Here is a 17,997-nt window from a genome sequence, read left to right as displayed (position 1 = left end):
AGAAAACCATTGACAGCGAATGCACCACACACCTTCAATGTTTTCATAAAAATGATGTAACCATTAATGAGAGCAATCAAGGACTACGCTTGAGAACTTTCACCAACACAATGCTAATTCAACCATTCATGAATACTCACACCATACCATGGAAATACTCATAAAATGAATCAACACTCAAGAATTTAGACCTTTAGAAAGAGAACGCCAAATGTACTTCCTTTATTTCCTTGCACCAAGAAAGTAAGAAATAACTGATTACAAAAACAACAATTGTACACACTTTCCAATAATTTCTTTGTTATCAGAGCATAAGTGTTCCCTCCATCTCCCTCCAAAAAGTCCCTTCTTACAATGATTTCAGGAATTTATAACCAATCTAGAACAACCAACTTTTCAGGTTTGTAACTACCCAAAAAGTTAGAGTTTGGACTACTTGACAATGGTTCATAACCAACTCTAACCTTTACAATTCCAACTTTTCATGTTTAAACATAACTAATAGAATAAAAGTAGGGGAAATTGAAGGAATCTTGCCTTTTACCCAAATTTTCTTCTAGAAGCCCTTTTAACTATATGGAGATGAATGAAGATAAGAATTCCCACACCCATGATCAACAATAAAATCGCTATCATGAGGATCATCATCAAGAGTGCTTGATCTAAAACAACATATTTTTGTAATAATGTTGATTTGTAAAATATTGATTTAAGTGGCCACTCAATCTCCTCGAACTGCGTGGAACTCTTTTAAATGATTATCAAAACATGGTGACTTGCTTCAATTCCAGTCCTCTAAACAAGAACTTTTCATAACCTCATGATATTCTTCCTCCAATAAAACATTCAGAAACCATGAGATAGAAATTTTTCTATTGATGTTTTCCCTTACCGACTTTATCTCTTCATTAAGTGACCAATCTTCTTAGGATCTCTACCGTATAACAACAACATTTTATAGTTGCTTAGTTTTTCTTTCAATCCCCCTATATGCTCAAACAGAACTGCTAGGAGGTTGAATTGAATCCTCTTAACTGGTTGAATTGATAATTGATTTGAGAGAGGAAATTATAATTGGATTTCAAGGGATGATTCTTTTTGAGAAAAAGCCAAGAATTTGACCCAATTCTTGCCACCATTGGAATAACATTCGTTGTAGAGAAAGGATGACAAGAAGCCAAACTGAGTCACAGTTGACTATTCCATCATCGTCTTAATGAACCACCTCTCAAGTACACAAATTCAATTTCACTATAAGAATATGTAGATACTGATAAAAACACAAGGAGGAAGATCCATGAATCCTGAATCGATGGGAATATTGATTTGCCATAGCATTTTAACAGTCATATTATATTAATTCTGGACAGCACTCACTGTTTTCTATTCGAATCTAAAGGTGAGATACGAGCCTACTCATTTTGTCAAACACTTAGCTGCATTCTCTACCTGCAGCTGGTTGAGGTATTTGCTCAAACTATGGTTGCATTGTGTCAAACACTTGAGATGCAACCTCTGCTCCAAACCTTCTCTTCCTGCAGCCTACTCGTGTTTTATATGTGGCTTTATGGACTCAAAAATAACTCATGCATAACAGTCAAAATAAGATCATTGCCTTTACTAAACCCATCCTTGATTGTGGAAAGAAGTAGACCCTCTGTTGGGAGGCGGAGATCATCCTTTGTGTCACCACTGTCAGTCAGAAGACTCACAAACCCATCATCTGAAACATCAATCAATTGATAATCAATGCGAGTCACTTCAGGAACATTGCAGTTGTGTGAAGAAGGAACTATATCCTCAAGTTTCTTGTCATTGAATATATCAATTCCTACAAAGTGACACTTGGCCTGGTCATGCTTTCTTGTTTTAGAAGTTGAAACTTTGACCACCTTGCCCGGCCTTCCTTTGATAACTAAGTAACCATTCTTGCAAACAGTACTAGCTTGTTGGGGGAATGTCTTGGATGCCCCTGAGTCTGTTGCCTGATCAAAATGATGTTCCTTATCTTCACTTCACTGTCTAATTTTATGTGCACCTCACTCTGAAGCCTTAAAATCAATCTTGGAAGGAACAAGGATGAAGGAAACTGCAGTATTCACTGGCCACCCGAAAGAACATTGTAATGGAATAATGTTGGTTCCTTATATTCCCTATTCCATGGTTTGAGAATGTTCTTTGTTTACCATTTCTTTGGAATAAATTATCTTACTTTCCATAGCTTCATTGATAGAGGGAAAAGCTTAGGTTAATGTGTAGATGGAGATAAAAGTTGCAGACAACGCAGATAGAGCAGTCAGCCAGGCTTGGCAAAATGGCTGATAAAAGAATGAAGGAAACTACATTTCCATTTGCTCAGTAACTTTAGTAATCTCCTTCCTTAATCTATTGAGCTCAGCTCTTATGGTGAGGAATTGAGGGTACTTTGCACAAGGAAATAATACCTTGTCACAGATGAATGAAGCTAAAGTTGTAGGGTTGCATAGTGCATGAATAAAAGTGACCCTTCCAATTATACGACATGGCCTTCAAACAATTCGCATGCTTGGTCTGTGCTTTTCAAAGCCACAGATCCTGATATAGGTTGGACAACTAATCAAAATGTATTTATGAAGTAGCATACCAAAATAGTTCAACACCTTTGAAACCACAAATCATGTTGTATTTCCAGTCGGTAGTTACCTTCAAGTTGAAGTTTGGGTTGGGAGATTTAGGTTAGAATTAGGTTAAAAAGTTGGAGTATGGGGAGAGAGAGTATGGCAAGTACATGGAGAGAGAAAATGTTGAAGAGAGAGATTGAAAACTCAAACCCAAACTCATTAATCCATACTTCTCTCTACAAGGTTTTAGTACGTGGAGAGAGAAAAGTATGTGGAGAGAGAGGATTGTGAAAAGGAGAATAAAACTCTAACTCAAACCCCGTACTTCTCTCTACAAGTTTTAGTACGTGGAGAGAGAAAAGTATAGGGAGAGAGAAAGTTTAATTTTTTTTTTAAAAAAAATTTTTTTTTAAGGATTAATCTCTCTCTTTTGCTTAATTAATATAAATAAAACTCTGTAATTTTTTTTTGGGTAACATGTATATTGTCATATGAAATCTTTTATGGATAAAAATAAGAGAAATCATGGTAAATAATGAAAAAACTTGTGAATGCATTTGAAATATTTGATCTATATGCTTGACTTCTATGTACATCATGTGGATGGAATGAGTTATAAGTGTCTCATTATTTCTCTTGAGAAATTTGATCTTGATCTTGTAAACTATTACTCATAAAATATGATCCACTGAATTTGAATCAAGACAACAACATAGTTGAATCCTAATAACAATACCACAATATAAATTGTTAGAAAAATTATCTCATATTGATTAATTGAATAAGATGTTAGAAATTCAATATTAATGAAGACTAGAGAGAAACATGTATTTTTGTATAATTTATATAATAAAACTTTTTTTTATCTTTTTTATTTAATAAAGTTGTAGAACAAAAAAAAAATAGCAATTAAAATTCATTATTTAACTTCAATTTTAGATCCGATGTGTTTCTTATCCATTAGCATAACAAAAAATAGTTAACATCACTAAACTCTACATGCCAAAAATACATTACCACAAGCTATATATATATATATATATATATATATATATATATATATATATATATATATATATATATATATATATATATATATATATATATATATATATATATATATATATATATATATATATATATAATAACATATTTTAGTAAAATTCAATATTAAAAATTAGCCATTCTATGAATTCATATATTTTTTATATATTCACATGCTAATCCTAAAATTTAAGTCCGACCAACTTTCTAAATTAATTGAATAATACTTTCCAAGAACAGAGTTGTAAGAAAAAATAAATTCAAATTTTATATTATATTATATAACTAAGTAAAATTATGATATGAATAAAATCAAAGTTTAAATTCAAGTTATTAACGTAATAGAACTATTCTAATAAATTATGAAATGTTTATATAAATTAATTTAAATAATATAGAATATATTAATATTGGTTGTTTCCAAAATGCTTATTTAGATTCAAGTTGAAGATGTTCATGGCAAATTAAAGACCCACCCTTCCATCTATCTATCTATCTATCTATCTATCTATGTATATATATATATAGTTTGAGGGAAGGGTGGGTCTTTAATTTGTGATGAGATGTAGAGACATGATTTATAATTGATTGTAAAATCTTTTTTAAATGAAAATAATTTACTTAAGATAGACAATATGAAATGGAAGTTTTTATCCATCATTTTACATGTCCAAATTTCATTTCCATTTGTACAATCCAAGGGGACTAACAAAATTGATTGTAGTAATTACTATCTTGAATCACACATAATTGGGGATGGGACAAGATATTGAGACATTTTTTCAGAACTAGATTGAAGGCTTATATTTGTGCCAATGTAAATACACATTAGATCTTTCACCCTTCCTAAACTAACCCCATTGAACTCTATTATTTTACCAAGAGTGAGGAAAATCCAGACCACCTAGAAGAAAGATTGTTCATTCTGAAAGATCATCTAAGACAAGAACTATTTATAGGTTGTAAGAACAATTAAACAATATATTCCTATAACTCTTATTTTCTATTCAGAATAAACAACTAGGCTATTTGAAATCAATAATTTAAAATCTATCTTTATCTCATTATCCCTATTTCTTCATTACTATCTTTTTATTGTATATTTATATTTTTATATCTCTTAATATCAGTACATAACATTTGATGATATTGATTCTATAATGATTAAATCATTAGAAATTAAAACTATAAGTTTTTTTTTTTAAAGCACCTAAGGTGCTGAAGGTACTTCAAATATTTAGTATTTTTTAACATTTAGACATTACGAAATACAAACACAAATATGATAATGCATAAAACAACAATATGCATACATTACTAACGTTATTAGATTGCCGAGGCCTCTGCACATCTAAATAAAAACATTTAAAACATAAAAAATATTATTACACCTTTGTGCTTATAAATTTCTCAATAATGATCAAAACATTAAACTTAATAATAATAAAGGCGTGCACATTGTGTGCTCCAAATAATCCAAACATTAAATTATTTTCTTCACAGAAATCATTGAAGTTAACGAACTTACCATTTTCTTTGGACTGCCATGAAATATACTTTACAACCTCAATCAAAAGAAATAGAGTTATATCGCAAACTACTCTACATGTCAAAATACATTACTACAAACTATAAAAATAAATACATATTTTAATAAATCTCAATATCAAAAATTAGCCATCCTATGAATTCAGATATTTTATAATATTCACAGATTATACTAATCCTAAAACTTAAGTCCAACTAACTTTCTAAATTAATTGAATAATATTTTCAAAGAACGAAGTTGTAAGAAAAAATAAATTGGCCTTTATAGACAATTGATGCATTTTTTTAATTCTTAAAAGACTACTTGGGTCTAAATTAGGGAGTGGGCTCTAGTTTTTCAAACTCCAAAAGGAAATATTATTAGCAAAGCATGTTTCAAATGCTTGAGAATTCTAACTTGTTAGCGAACTAATATTTTTGAGGAAGAAATCAACCCCAAAACGCCCTACAAGTTGTGTCTATTTCTTTCAATTATCAAAATTAAACATAAAATCAATTAGCTGTTTACCAACTTGCAGTTTTAATTTTTATTAGCTCAAAATGTCTGGTTTGCCATTTTTGGAAAAACTCCACGCCTTTGCCATTATGGAAACAACAAGTACTAAAAATATTGAATACATTTTATTATGATATGAATGTATTTTTTAAAATTAACTGATAAAACTGAAAATGTAAGATATAATTATAAAAGATTGTATTAGTAATAAATTAATTTTATAAATATAAACTTACACTTATAATAATATTAATATATAAGTAATTAATAAGGGTCTTTGTGGAATTTTAAAAATCGGGATTTTTACAAATCTTGGTTTAGCTAAATCAAGGTTTTGCAAATCTTCATTCCTATTTTTAGGATTTTACAATCGTTTGTTTCATTTGGAAGATGTATGTGAAGACACATTACAGCAAGGATGCAAGCAAAAACTATAGAGCTCGTAATATTCCTCTCAATCGCCATCTCTTTTCAATTTGTAAATGACATGTTAGCAAATTGAAGTCAAGGATTTATAGAATGAAGATGTAAATTAATTTTGAAAAGTCGTTTATCTTTTGCTAAACAACAGGAAATTTGATACTGTCAAATTACATTTCAATGGTGATTTTACAATTTGGTAGAGATTTTGTGCAGCTCAAAAATATTCTTCATTCTATTTATATAGCACAAGCAAGCCGATAGTTAAGACATTTCGTGGAATTGTTCAGATTGGCATTTTTATAATTTAATCTAAGGAATCTTATTTAAGGATTTAATTTGTACTACGGAATATAATTTTATAATTCCCCCACGATATGTCTGTTCTATTGTTGGGGTTAAAGGGTTTGAGGGAAGTATTGACAAGAGGAATTAGTGAAGAATAAATGAAAATAAATTATTAATCATTTTCTGACATTACTTACCTGTCATATAGCACGATTTACTTTACTGTAAATTCTAAATTATTTTTCTTTATAATTTGTTTTGTTGTAGAGATTTGACGTAGTAGTCAATATTAGTAAATTATTTATTTAAAGTTTAAATCAATGTGATTTTGATTAATTTAAGTTTTTATAGATAGATTTTATTAATGAAATTCCAAGAAGGTAGTGTAGTTGTTTTTGAAGTTAACACATAAATATTTGCACATACACATAGAGATTTGCATGTTTTTGAAATTATTCTTGGTTATGTAAGGACACCTGTAATGAAATAATATAGATAAGTTTTGTAGGTTCTCTATTCAATTATGATTATTTAGAAGGGTTCACCTAGTTGCATTTTGTCTTAAGTAATTTTTTTTTTTGGTTTTCCATTGGCACTATTATTTTGGACATTTAGATGTATGTTCTTGTTTATTATTAGTGGCATTTGATCTTGTTGTTCTTAGCTACTTCAAATAGTATTTTATTTTATCACTCTCTTGCAAAAAAGGGTCTTGCAACTAGGTAACTACAATATTAGGTACCTTTTCTTGTGCAACAAATTCATATTGAATTACAGGATTATAGAATTATTGATCTATAGTATGCAGTATCACTTCTTTCTTGCATGCTATCATCCAAATTATGATGTAAAAGTGAGTCACTGGGTATAGGGTTGCCCATAGTCAATTTGCCTATTATATGAAATTCATATGCAATCTCTACATGAGTTCTCTATGCAATCTCTACATAAGTTTTCTACATGATTATAAATCAGGAGCTCTCATACATCCTTGCAGAGTGTGTTATATCCTCTTTCTACACAAGGTTTCTTTCTCCTTTCTTTCTACACAAGTCTCCTTACTCCCTTTTTTTTCCTACAAGGCAGGGACTCAAGCTCTACAAAGCCCTTGTTTGACCTCTTCTACTAGAATAGTTAGACTAAATAATATCAAAAAAACACTCCTAAGCTCAAGACTACCGTTGACCAAAAGTCAAAAAACTGAAAATCCCATGGATTTTTCTGGATTTTTCCTCATCATCTGTTTTGATTGGAAACAACAAAAGATTTGAAAAAAAAATTGTTTGTTTTTTTGTGAATGTCAAAAAAAAGAAAAAGTTTGACATTTTTTTACTTTGTTACATTTTGTCTAGAGCTTAGCCAATACCATTGTGTTTAGCATGTGTCTCTTGACCAGAAAAATACTAGACCGCTTAAGCATCACATAGTAAAGCTTGATTCCTAGGCCAAAAGTGTTAACTACTAAAAGTTGACTTCCTTTTTTCTTAAGTTAACTTTCTTATTACTGTGTGATGTTTAAGAGTGGTTGTCTACTACAATTTATTTATTCATCACCTTCTTCTGAATATTTTTTTGTTCTTAAATTGCAAAACCCTCTCAACAAATTATAAAACTAGCAATTGTTTATGCAAATGTAAGATCCCACATCCTACTAATCTCTACCACATCAAAAAAGTCAAGTCAATGATTGACTTCACTTAGTTGATTCAATAATTATTTTCAATGATTAAATAAATTACACAAGATTTTGACATAGATGTCAAATGAAAAGATATAGAATTAATTACGTGTCATCACATGTTTATGTCATTAAATACAATCAAGAAGTCAATCTATAGATTGAACTTCATGCTAACATAGTACATCATATAGATAACTCTAAAGTGTCATATAGTAATGAGCATCATAAAAATATTAACCTGCACATCGAATATGGAATACCCAGTATGTTATACAAGTACCATATTATGAGATGTCATTAGACCTTAGTGTCCATCTACAAATTCATATCTCCCTAGTCATCGAACAATATCCATCTGCTATCTGCAATAGGAGTGTAAGCCCAATCACTTTTATCACACCAACCATAGAGCATTTGGCTTCTATAGGGTTCTACCTAACACAAAAAAATGCACCTACCTAGCCTAAGAAGCCTAGAAAATCAGAACAAGAAGATCAGATGGATTTGGTGCATCTGTGAAAGAAAGTACTTTCCACATATGTATAAGTATCCCTAATCTTCGAATGTGGCAAGGAAAATAACAATAATAAGCATATCTACATTTATGAAAAATAAATATCTTTGACCAAAATATTTATTCTAGAAATACTAATAGAAAGAAACAAAACCAATGTATCCATTTCTATTCAGAATGTATGTTTCTATCCCTTCTTAATTAGCCACATTAGCACCCACTCAATTTAAGCAAGAAAAAAATGAATATATTGATAATTTCAACAATTTCTATGAATCCCCATTGCACGAACCATGCATAGGCATAGTCATCTTATGATTATTGAAAAGACGTGTATAATGGAAACAATATATAATTCATTCCAGGTCATATATAATTTAGTAAAATGAGCCAACTTCTACATAATTACCTACTTAAAAAAATAGTGGGTAATTCTTCTCTATCATACTCATTTTTTGAAATGTAGGAAAACTCAAAAATAGTGTATATATACCTTTTTTGCTATCTGAATTCATGATTCATATACAACCTCTTCCTCAAATTTAATAGCCATAGTTTAGAATAATTTCACCTGAACTAATCTTGTAACAAGAAAAATGTTCAATGCAAGGTATTAATTGAATATCAAAATATACATTCTACATTCTTTATTTAGAGAAGTATACTAATTTCAATAAGAAGATACTTCTATTTGTTTGCAATCTTTGTCTTTCAGACATATTAGTGAAATGAGGCTATTTGACCAAAGGTCAACAACATGAACTATTTTCACATTTACTTTAGATTGACAATTTTACAAATTCACTTTTCAATAAATAAAATCGTTTAGTACAAGAATACATTGAAAAGTAGACAATTTCTTCAACACATTCTAATTCCATTAAATCACTCTTACATCCAAGAGAAAATTGGTCGTGCTCATTAAGGAAAAGATACACAATATCTTAGAAGTAAAAGATACACAATATCTTACAAGTATTGGAGTTCATATGCATACCATTAATCACAAAAGACTACACTTTTCCATAAAAACTCAGAAGGAAGCTATATGGTAAGATAAAAATAAACATGAATTTTTGAAATCATTGGTAGATTTAGGAAAAAAATCTAAAATTTTGTTTTTCTTTTGATCTCTTCATTCATAATTGTGGATCATGTCATGTGATTGGAAAATGATGATAAAAAATCTTACATAATCAAATTTAAAAATATCATTACATACTATAGAAGATGTGACCTAATGCCACATACTTGTAGAAAGGATGGTTGGCATCAAGTTGCTAAAGAAAGTACAATATTTTGAGGCCATTTGAAAAGGAAGTGAATTACTTTTTTTTCAAAATAAATTTATAAATCATGCACCTTTGTAATTTTCAAAGATTATAAAAACAAAGGAGAATGAAATGTGAATCCATCAAATAGACATTGCGAAGAAATATGAATTCACAATCACATTAAGAAATTACCCTTTGCGAATTATGAACACCATAAAACCCCCTTTAACCTTATATACAAGTACAACCAAATGTAGGGAAAAAATTAAAGAAAAATTAGAAACTTGCCTAAAGAGAAGAAAAATTAGCACTTGCAGGTAGTATTGAAACTAAAAATGCCAAAAGGAAACTATGATTACTAGTTTTTAAGTGTATCAATAAGAAAATAAAAAATTGAGAAATTTCTTGAGGCTTTATGAGTGGGAACCTTTCCCCAATGCATGTACTTGCAAATATTTTTGGGCATCATTTGGTGTGCAGAAATTTGGTTTTATGGCTGTCTCATACAGGTTAAGGAGTGGGTGCCTTTTAGGTTTTATTTTTCCCAACCTTTTCCTCTATGAGCAATCTAATTTGTGGAGAAGAATAATCATAGAAAGAAAAGGAAAAATTAGGTTCACAACATCATGGATAAAAATTTATAAAGGTAGTAGTGCCTTGAAATAGAGATGGTGGCAATTAGAAGTCATCATATAAAGCAGTTGTATTCAAGTAGTTTGTAACTATTTTCCCTTACTCTACTTTTTTTACTGGTGAAATTGTTTGAGCCCTCCTTTATTAATCCAAAGCTAATGGAGGTTGATTGGGAGGCATCACCTTAGCAAAGAGTTCAAACCTTGGAGGCGAAAAAATGGGTAAGCCTCCAAATTTATAGGTTGAAAACTATCTCACTTTCTTGGAACGAAGACATGGTAAGAGCTATCAAAATTAATCCAACTCAATTAAAAAGTGTGGTTATTTTCTGTGTGTATGGATAATAAGTTCTTGCCTATTTGGATGGCTGGCTTAATATTGTTTGGGGAAACAAATTAGGCATTATGGTAAGTTTTTGTCGAATGATTCAAAGAGGCTTATTCGTGGTCTTTGTTAAAAATGAAGATACATTGGAAATTGTTTTAACAAAAACTTATTGGAATTTAGTGAAATACCTATTCAGAGATGTCCCTTTGTCTCTAAATGGTAATTTTGATTAATTTTTAGCAAGATCTTCTCATCATTGGGTCAAAATAAGAAATCTCCAGCCTAAATTTTTTATAATTTCTCACCCAAATTCTTAATCTTGTAGGGTAAGTTCTACTAGTTGAAGTTTCTAAAATAATAGTCCTCCATCTTAATGCCCATGTTCTCATTGCTATTGACCCTGGAGTGGATTTTCCAATTATGACCTCACTATATGTTGGAGGTGAATTTTTTTCATGGAATCTTTCTTTCCTAGGAAATTTAGGAGCTTGCTTGCACTACAAATTAAATGGTCACACTCACAAATAATTGTCTTCACTAGGAAATATACAAAGAACTTTGAGGTTTTGTGCAAAAATAATGATACTAATAATGTGGCTCCATAGTCAGTGTGTAGGTCTTGGGCCTTCCCTAAGGTAAATAATAATAACAACAATGTTTGTAAATAGATAAATGAAAATAATGTTAGATAATTGAAAGTGGGAGGGTAAATCAGTTATCTTTAGCTATTCTTCAGTCTTTTCAAATAATTTTAGTACAAAAAAACTTCATAAACATCATAAGAAATCACTCGGTGTACTCATTCAACCTCACAATTAACTTGTTTAATCACTTTAGATACCACATTTCAGTATAATGAAAATAACTTGAAAATTAACTTGCAAAAAAATAACATTCACACATTTGACAACAATATTTTAAAGTGGGAACCTTGTAAAGGGAAAAAACACCTGAGATAGGCAACCCAAAATTTTAACTCACTTGAAGTGAGCTCTACTAGGAACCAACCTTGTTAAAGGATTACATACAAATTGTCAATGTGACTTGGCTAAAGGATTTTAACCAAAATATCATCTAGACCTTATCTGTAATGCCTCACCAAGGAGCTCGAAATGATAAGATAAATAGATGGAAATTTTGGTGATTTCTTTTTTAACATCTTTTGTTTTCTAATTTCACTTAATCATAGATGTAAATTCCTAATAGGATCCCTAATTTAACCCTTAAAAAATATTTCCCAATTTCCTTTCTAACATTTCATCCTTACTACTTCAGTTAATCCATCTACTTATAATTTAATACAATTTCCATCTTAATAGCCCTTTCTAAATTGGGAACTAATGTCCTAGTCCTTAAAATCAAGTGTATCTTCTTAACATGCAATAAAGATTCATGAAATATATTTAAACCTTCAACCATAGATGTAAACCAAATGACCTTCTATTCACTAATAACATTATGAAAAGTGTATATTTCTTTATTTTATCATACATTCATCTAAATAATAAATATAAGATGTGATGGTATCATCATAACTTCATTAGTCTTTTGAAATAATACAATAAGTTCACATTTCTCTTTTTTTATTCTAGAGATACCCTTTACCCTTATTATATATCTTTTCATTTCATGATACATATACATATGACTTGTTCTTTCTTAAATATTTTATATTACAATATTAAATAGATTTCTTCCAAGGAAATGCAACAAATAGAATTCAAGAATCAATCCTCAACAACTGCTTGACAAGGATCCATATAAAGGCATCCATGAAAACTCAATTAGTACCTCAAAAATAGTTTAGTACCCAACTACATGGAGCCATAAATGGTCCACTCCCTTGAGCTAGGAGATAAGACCATAATCCATATAGCTTCTAAGATAATCTAAGGCTTGTACCCAAAAATAAAAGTACAAAGATATCATAAGGCAACACAAATCATAATTCCCAAAATAAAATCCTAAAGAAAATGGATAACCGGATGCAAAATTAGAGTGAGAGTTTCAACCACATATAGGTGAGAGTTATTGTACATTCATATAGTTTTCATATCCTTCCCTTGACCCAAAAACCATCCTATCACATAGAATTTCATCTATGTGAGTACTCAAATGCGGTATCTATAGTCATGTAGTATTGGGAGCATTCCCCTTAGTCAATGATTGGCCTACTACATAGAACATCTTATATCTAAGCACTCCAAAAATACATCATTATTATCTTAATTAATGTGAATTTCCAAACCCCCATAACCCATTAATTTTATTCATGTTTCCAATTTATTGCAAATAATCACATGTAGAGCTACACTACACAAGGCCCTAGCCTCTAACACATAGGATCCTTTAATGGCCATTTTCAAGCCCCAACACCTATGGTTAGCCACTCACCTAAGGCATCTACCCTAATCACAAACCCAAAACTAAAATCACATAAGAGTTTAGGGAACACCATTCCTAGGGTCCTATACCCTTAGTTTAAACAAGAACCTAACTCATCATATAAGCATCACAATACATTAAAAAAAAATCACAATGCTCAAAGAATATAAACATATGTATTTAGAATCATCAATTTTATACATCACATAACAATTTGACATACCTCTGATGTCTTAATTAACAATTGGGAGCATGAAAATCCAAGAGGTCAAATTGTTAAAATCCCCTAAATCAAGCACATATAATTCTATAAGTTATAATAAAAACATGTATAATGTAAAAGAAAGAATAGATAAGAATACATGGAATATATCATAATACAATATTCATTTCCTATAGTTACCAACAACCATCTAATAGAAGATAGTATATCTGCAAATTGTAGTGGCTAAGACACCATACAAAAATACATATCTATTTTCACAAAAAAAAAAGAACTAAAAACCTTTAAACAACTATAGAAATCAAATATACAAATATAATACATAATTAGAACATATAAATGGACATATTTTTATTAGATAAATAATGGAATCAAAAAGATCAATCCATACCTTAAGTCCTATGGAGATTTAATGAAAGAAGGAGCAAGGTGACAAGTAGAGTAAAATAAATCCACTTGAGATGAATCATTCAAACCCACTCCAATTTCAGAAACCTCCATGGTTGAAGATGAATTGATTCCACAAAAATAAGCCCCTATCTCATCTCTTTAAACTCTCACATGTAGCTCTCTCCAAAAGGAAACAACTTTTAATTTGTTAAAGAATTATATGCATAAACTCTCCCTCACATATCAATAAATTTTCTTCTTAAAAATATTCATATAAAGTACAACACATCTATCTTCCATCTTTTAGCCCTTATCCCCCTTCAGATTTACATACCACATATATATGTTCTTTAATATCTATCATACCGCTTAAGGGGGAAAGACACCACCCTTTTAAATAAATAGTATTCCAAAATCCAAAATTGCTTTTGTTTATGTAATTAACTATCATTTTACAAGTTCTTTAAGTATATATGGGGTAAATTAAGGCTATTTTTAGGGTATACAATGAATAAATGGTCTAAAATATGTAAATACCCACTCTAGTGCTTTGTAACCCATTTTTTAATGCTCTTCATTATATTTATGTTTTGATCTCACATTCCTACACATGGGTAAAACATATTACCTTTTTTCTCTTGAATGCATGTTATAACTCCTCTCCTAAATACTTATTCTTTTTATTTTATCCCTTTTAATTTTATTTTATTTTATATTCTTATAAATTTCTCTTTATACTGAATTGTATATATAAATCACTCACAAACAATTATAACATACACAAATCCTTAAATACATTAACTATGTAATGATATGTATTTATATTAGTCTATATGTGTGCACCCATATATGATTATATAAATATACCAAACAAATATCATAGATAGTTCATATAAATATATAAATATATAAATATCTAGATCATGAACACATAATTCAAAACACTAGAATTCATCGATCAAGACATCAAAAGAAATGATAAAAACATTATCCACAGACTAGGTGACTAACTTCCTATTAGATTTATAAGGATATAAGGATGTATATATAGATCATGGTTCCATATCCTTTTAACAACAATTAATTTGAGGATTTTAATGCACACTTAGACCTATGTTTCTAGGTGGAGTCGATGCCTACTACCTCCACACCTACATCACCAACCAAAAGGATACAATACATACACACACACATACAAATAATGGTAGGAAAGGAATCAAGAGTGTGACATCATATAGATCTCCCAAATAAGTGACTACATTTGTCTCCTCTCATCCTAAAGACATGTTAGGAAAAGTAACACACAGATATATAAGGCATCATGGTTTATTTGGGTTAGCTTAAGAACAGATAATAATCAAAACATTATAAACAAGTTATTGAAATCATAATAATATATTTAGAGTAGTGTGTTAAGCATTATGAAAATCAGCCATATACCTAATCTACTAAAGGCTTTATATAGACCATGATCAAGTGTATAATGTAAAGCAATATCTAACACCATAAGCAAGAAGGATTTTGATGATAAGTATATAAATGTTTCTAAATGTATTAGAACCTAAGTACCTAGTTGATTATAGGTTTATGAGTAGATAGGTGTCATTCTTATAGTTTTTCATAGGTATGAATTTGTTAAGTTGTGAAATCAAGGAGTACTAGAAGTAACGTTATTCCCCAACAATAGTCCAAGTGCACTTATACAATCATCAAACTTCTACTTATACTTTTTAGGGTTAGAGGGTTATTAAATTATCACTCCTTAATCCTATGTAAAAGAGTGGTCTACTCTAAAGGACTTATAAACATCACTAATTTATGTTTCCATAATGATTTTCATAGAACTCTTAGGTCCAATTGGTTTACGTGATTTTTTGATATAATGGTTAAAAAGTAACAACTTATAAATTATTTGTCCAGGTATAACACTACCTTGCTTATAACACTACCTTGCTTGTTTAAATCTCCTTTCTTCTTGGTCTCTCTCTAATCTCTCAATACATGATTCACACCTACACTTTCACTAACTTTGTTTATGTGTTTCCTCTATTTTTCTTAGTTCACCTTTCTCTATTCTTCCTCTCTTCAATAATTCACATTCACAAAAACTTTTTTATCATTAAACCAACAACCATAAACTATCTTGAACATCTCCTTAAATAGTAGTCTTCAAGCTTCTAGATTATTTCAAATTATGTTAATTATAATTGTTGATCTCAATTATAGAACTTTGTGTCGATCCTTATCCCTCTTCAATCTCTATCATTAGATCTTCTTTGTATGTTCTTGCCATAGATTTTTTAATAAACTTTGACTTTGGCTTTTGACCATCTTGTGCATTCATAATTCCCATCATAAGTCGACATCAAATTCCATTTTTTCAACTTGTTCTTTTAGTTGTCACTTAGTGAACATGGCATTTCACTTGACCAATACAATACTAAGGTAATACTAGACTTGATCTGGTAATAATGAATTACAACTTTACTTTTCCAACTGCTTGGTGAAGACTGTAGTCACTTGACCAATATTGTATTCCTTCTTTAACCTTGTCACTCAGTTTAGCTTGTATAGATAAATAGAAATTACAATATTACATGATTTTGAAATAATCAAACCATCATTACATTATCACTATCTAATTCATTCAAGTACCCATTGAATACTGTACTTATCAACTCTCTCTACAACATACTTTCTTCAAATCCTCTTTATTAAATAAATCATCTTCATCAATCAAATGATATGGCACTCTATTGAATTAGAAAATCTCTATCCAATTAAGACTTAACATCAATGAAAATATAACAACTGACATCACTCTTTTGCATGCATTCATAGTATTATCAATTACATTATTAGTTAGAACTAACAATCTTCCCCTTTGGCACTAATGGAAATAAATAACATATGATTTAACATTACAAAACATTATATGAGATAGTAAAATGTATGAATTGACAACAATATAACTTTAGAGTTCTTTTTTCTTCATTTTGGTTCTTTATAACAGATTTCACCATCACATGTACTTGATCTATATCTTTAATAGCAACAATCGTTATCAACATTTCCCCTCCTTTAAATATGATCTTTTTCCACTCAACAATGTCATCATTCATTCTCAAATCTTCTTCATTCTCTCCCCCTTTGGGTACATAATTTTCTCCTTTTTGACCTTATCTCCCCTTACTGATTCTTCACTAATTCTCTCCCTTTATTGATTATCTTCCCCTTTGATAGAAATGCCAAAGGTCACCATAAGTTATAATGTGAAACTTATAAAACCTTGTAATTATCCTTGTGCAATGCATGTATAGTGTACATTAGTTTCGTCATAGTCTTTTTCACAACTTCAGGGAACTCCTAAAGAGTGACCTCATGCATTAACTCCACAAACATATTTATGTTCATCCATGAATTGATGAACTATGTATCTTCACTTAACAAATTTTGAATAGGTGTAGGACCCCCAGTTTACCTCCTAGATTCTCAAAAGCATCCATAGGAAATGGCTTAGTAAATATGTCTATAATTTTTTCTTTAGACTTCACATATTCAAGCCTTACTTGTTTAACTTGTCTGTGTTCCCTCAAGTAGTGACACTTGATTAATTTGTGCTTTTTTTTTGTGTTCATCACTAGATTTTTTGAAATATTTATTGCACTATTTTTATCACAATAAATAGTAATAGGCTTGGTTATCTCTTCTTGCATACCTTCTAACAATTACCTAATCCATATAATATTTGAACAATTGATTACAATAGAAACATATTAAACTTCAGCAGTAGATTGTAAAATACAACTTTATTTCGTGCTTATCCATTTTATCAATCTTTCTCTTAAAAAAAAATCTCATCCACTTGTGCTTTTTTTATCATCAATATTACCAACCCAAATAGTATTTATGTATACTTTAAGGTTAAATTCATCATCCTTTTTATATCACACAAAAAAATCTTCAATTACTTTAAGATATATGAATATCATCTTCACAATAGTCATGTTTGTTTCCTTTGGATTAAATGAAAATATAGCAACAATATGGTTAACAACATGTGCAATATCTAGTCTACTATGTACAAGATGTTGGAAACTATACTTAGAACAATTTATATATTGTCATTGATGTCAAACTTTATTAGTGAGGTAGTTTCTACCTGAGTAGAGTG

At 29.8% G+C, this 17,997-nt stretch overlaps 1 pseudogene; it reads right to left on the bottom strand.

Moving 5' to 3' along the window:
• Nucleotides 1-1,565: 1,565 nt before the first annotated feature.
• LOC149549192 (eukaryotic translation initiation factor 5A-2 pseudogene) lies at nucleotides 1,566-6,153 on the bottom strand (annotated as a pseudogene).
• Between the last annotated feature and the right edge of the window lie 11,844 nt (nucleotides 6,154-17,997).

This window comes from Cupressus sempervirens, chromosome 7 (genome assembly GCF_028749045.1).
Source record: "Cupressus sempervirens isolate cs-2001-9-10 chromosome 7, ASM2874904v1, whole genome shotgun sequence".
NCBI lineage: Eukaryota > Viridiplantae > Streptophyta > Pinopsida > Cupressales > Cupressaceae > Cupressus > Cupressus sempervirens.
The sequence above is the reverse complement of the archived record's forward strand: the minus strand, read 5'-3'. Positions and strand labels throughout refer to the sequence as shown.